Here is a 4,996-nt window from a genome sequence, read left to right as displayed (position 1 = left end):
TGAACGAGTATTGTTATTTATTAAAGAATTTCCTTGTTTTTGCACTTGTTTTCTTCCGATTAACTGAAAATTAAGAGACATCTAAGCTCGAAAAACATCGGTACCGCACTGAAGTAAATATAAATCAAAACCATTATATTCCATCTTCTGATAAGATTCAACAGATCAAAGAATCTGAAGTTTTGATCTAGAAAACAAGAACAAACACATTTGACACTAAAAACCAACAGAATATCTGAGTCTAAAGCAAACTTTTACAGGAATCTCAAGCCTTACCAGGCCACGAAAATAAAAAAAGGGATCATTTTTAACAGGCAAGAAAAAGCACCGAAAAAAAACGAGAGAAAGAAAGAGCAGAAGCCACTCACAAAGCCCAAAAAAATCAGAAAAAACCTTGAAGCAGCACACGCTAATCATGAACAGTAATGAAAAGACAGATGAATGAACATCATGGTATTTACCGAAAAGAGGTTGGCCATTATCAGTTCTGTGACGCTATTGCGCTCCTGGAATCACCAGAACCTCCAACTGCTTTTCAGAAGCCAAAACATACAACAAATACATGCGCTGCTAAGTTTTCGCTAGTTGTCAAACTCTTTCCTGTGAACTTTTAGATTCATTATGTAATCACAAATAAATGCATGGTCTAGAAATAAGAAAGAAATATAGGCAACAACAAAAAACAAGAACAATTCATGTAATATAAAAGTACTCTCAATATCCAAGAACTACTAATTTGCCCTTGTTCGATTACTGAATGTCAAAAAATATATGATCATAAATAACAATGTCAAACAAGCATCTTCAAAGCGTAAATAACATATCAATGTAAATTTTTTACAAACTCATCTCAAATGTGAAACTTCAGTACTTAATTATTTTCAACCCAAATCCCATCACAATCTTCACGAATGCATGGTTCATTGTCATCTTCAACATCAACATCCATTGGTGCTAACCCTCTGCTTGAAGACTGATAATGCATTGCAGTTTCTTCCAACTCTTCACCCTTTGTGTATTCAAAGTACTCTGTACTTGGAGTTGCAAGTACAACACTCCATAAAGGATCTTCAGGAGCTTCAATGTAAAAAACTTGCTTCCCTTGGCTCGTTAAATTAAATGAATCAGATTTGTATCCAATTCTATGGAGGTTGACCAACGTGAATCCAAGATCATCTACCTTGATACCATTACTATTCTCCACCCAATTACATTTAAACATCGGAATTTGAAATTTGTGGTAATCAACCACCCATATTTCTTGTATTACTCCATAAAAAACCATATTTGACACGATAGGATGTTTATCCTTTGCACTAGAAACTTGCATTGTCTTTGCAACTAAGCTGACTTCGGAGTTTTGAACAACTTGCATATCATCACGCTCTCTTGTAGCATAAGCAACCCCATCAATCAAATAACTAGAGTACTTTAAGACTTGCTTGGAAGGTCCACGCGCCATCCACTTTAATCTTTCGGATATTTGATAAGTGGAATGATAATCTACACGTGCAACCTATATTATTTATGTGATAACTTATTATTTATGCACAATCATGATAATAAATGTACGCCAATTGTGATAATAAATGAATTCACACGATCAAGCAACCAGGTACTAAACGTTCGGTTATGCTCATCCTGTAACCACCTCTTGGACTTAGCCCTTTGTGGAAATCTTGCATTCAAATATGCCATGTGTTCCCTATTCAAATTATTATTAAGAGTAAGCTAACATTTAGATTTAAGAAAACTTAATGAACATATTAGTAAGTGGAAGAAATTACTCGATATAGCGATCAGTGTCAACATCATTTTCCAATACATAACGATGTGCGTGTTGCAACTCATCCTCAGTAATGGATTGCACAACTGCAGCTGACAAAGGTTTAGTAAGTTCTATTTGTCGATGACTTGTAGGGATCCCAATTGTGTGCAAACTACCAAGATATTCTGAGCAAAATTCAACCGCCTCTTCAGCAATATAACATTCAGCCATGCAACCTTTCGGTCTATTGCGATTTCGCACATAACCTTTCAAAATCTTCATGTATCTTTCAAAGGGATACATGTACCTATACCAAACTGGGCCATATAATTTTACCTCTTGCACAAGATGAACTGTTAAATGAATCATTATGTAAAAAAACAAAGGTGGAAAATACTTTTCAAGTAAACACAATATGATCACAATCTCTCTCTGCAGCTCATCCAACTTTGAGGGATCCATCACTTTATTACATAGCTTCATTGAAGAAGAAGCACAAACGAGTGATAGAGTCTCTGACATGTTTGGGCAAGACACCACGTATGGAAACTAGAAGTAATTGCTGAATTAAAGTGTGGTAGTCGTGTGACTTAAGGCCAACAAGTTTCAAGTCCTTCATAGAAACAAAGTTTTTTAACGTTGGATGAGTAACATGTAGGTAATTGCATTCCAGACAAAGAATTCAAAATCTTTCTTTTCTCATCCTTTGTAAGTGTATAACATGCTGCTGGCAGAAAAGATTTCTTCTCCCCCATCATTGGAGCCAAATATATCCTCAAATTCATTTCAGCAAGTTCTAATCTAGCTGCAATTCCATCCTTTGTTTTTCCTGGAATGTCAAGCAACGTACCGAGAAGACTTTCACAGACGTTCTTTTCTATATGCATCACATCAAGAACATGTCTAACATATAGATGATTCCAATACTCAAGTTCAAACAAAATTGATTTCTTTTTGAAGGATTATTTTACATCATCCTTCGTGGAGTGAATCTTCTTTCTCATTTTCCCCAATGACAATGAATTCCATCAACTTTTTTTAACACTTCATCGCCACTCAATGATTTGGGTGCAGGGTTGAACTTTTGGTCCCCATTAAATGCCTTTCTTTGCCTTCGATAAGGATGATTTGCAGGTAGAAACCTTCTATGGCCTGTGTACGACATTTTCCTGCTATCTTTCCACCTTGTTGAATATGTTTCTTCACCACAAATCGGACATGCGTGATATCCTTTCACAATACATCCTGACATGTTTCCATATGCAGGAAAGTCATTGATGGTCCACAGCAATAAAACTCTAAGCGAGAAGGTTTCTTGTCTATATGAATCATATGCTTCAACACCTGTATCCCATAGGAATTTCAAGTCATCGATTAGAGGTGCTAAGTAAACATCGATATCATTTCCTGGTTGTTTGGGAACAGAAATCAAAATTGTGAGCATCATAAATTTTCTCTTCATACACAACCACGGGGGAAGATTGTAAGTGATCATTAAAACTGGCCAACAACTATATGTAGAACTCATCAAACCATGGGGATTGATCCCGTCAGCTGAAATGGCCAATCTAAGTTTTCTTGCATCAGCAGCAAAATTTGGCCACTTGTGATCTACTAATTTCCAAGAAGGTGCATCAGCTGGATGGCGTAAGTATCCGTCATGAAGTTTTTTATCAGCATGTCAAGTCAGCTCCTTGGAAAACTCCTTATTCCGAAACATTCGTACAAATCTCGGAATTGGAGGGAAGTACCATAGAACCTTTGCAGGAACTCCTTCCTTTATCGTATCTTTTTGGCCCATATTCCACCTTGACATCCCACAAGTAGTGTGAGACCCCGATTCTAATCTTCTAAACTCGAATAATTAATCACAATCGAACACAATAAGCCGCGGAAAACGAATCAAATATTTTTTTTTTTTAAAGAAACCTCGTGCCCGCACGAGGTCATCACCTCGCGCGTGCGCAGGCTACGCGAACAGAGACTCGCGGAGATACTCGCGCCCGCGCGAGTAGAGAGCTCGTGCGCGCGCGGGCAAAATCTCCCGAGCCTCTCAAACTCCTTGCGCGCGCGCGAGGTGTTGCCTCGCCCGCGCGCAGGCAAAATGGGCAGAGGGGTCGAGGAGCCTGCGAACAACCAACAAGGCAATTCTAAACATTCCAAGTTCAACATAATACAAATCAATATTTAGAACATACCAAATCTAGGTTCTGCCCAAAATACAATAACCAGTCGAGTTTCATAAATGAGTTCCACCGACTCAACAAAACTAATACAATTCCAAATAGACTCGACCCTATGACCCGGAGTCTCACTTCTATCAATCTCACCCCCAAGCTAACCAGGACGACTCGGTCCAGCTCTTGATCCTCCTGTTGCCAAGTTACACATACAAAACAAAGACAACAGCCGGAATAATCCGGTTAGAAATATAATTTCTAAGTAAAAGAGACATGCACTCAATATCAAATAAACACCTCAATCGAAATGTGTCAACATAAATCATAACATCGAAATGATATTGAATGAATGCATGGATTTAAAAGTCAAGATTATCAAGTCAGATAATCATAAAATCGATCGGTACTCGGTTGGGATCCCAGGGTCAAGTCTTCACGACAACTCACCGACGCACCCTTTTGGGGTGGAAGTCGATCAACTCGATCCCCTAGACTTCAGAGCAACTATAAGAAGTATTCTGGCAATTGGAAAAACTCAAAATCCAAAGCCACTTCAATATAGCTCTCTAAAACGTCTCATTTCAAAACGAATCGAAAGTCGGCTCAATATGAATGCAAGTGCATCAATAACTAAATCAAGTTCACGCAAGCAAATAAACAAGCGGTATGTGATTTTTGGGAACTCGAGAATAAGTCGATCTCGAGTATTCGTTCCCATTCATTTCAATGTTAACTTTTACCTTTTTCTCGAAGCTTCAATCAATCCTATCAAACAAGAGACACCTCGATTCAAACTCTAAACAATTCAAAACTCAAAGTCGATAAATCAAACAATCTATACCGTCTTCCAACTCTTTGATTGGTAACCGATCTCCAAGTCCTCCAATTCCAAACTCTAATCAACTGTCAAAACATCGAGACACGGATTCGATATCAACTCGGAGTTCAAACTCAATCAAATTCGATATACAAATCAAACCGAACCAAAACCGATAACTCAAACTCGATTTCGACGGCATAACGGCTATAAACTAACTATCCGGAAAAT

Source organism: Henckelia pumila, chromosome 2 (assembly GCF_033568475.1).
Source record: "Henckelia pumila isolate YLH828 chromosome 2, ASM3356847v2, whole genome shotgun sequence".
Classification (NCBI taxonomy): domain Eukaryota; kingdom Viridiplantae; phylum Streptophyta; class Magnoliopsida; order Lamiales; family Gesneriaceae; genus Henckelia; species Henckelia pumila.
The sequence above is the reverse complement of the archived record's forward strand: the minus strand, read 5'-3'. Positions refer to the sequence as shown.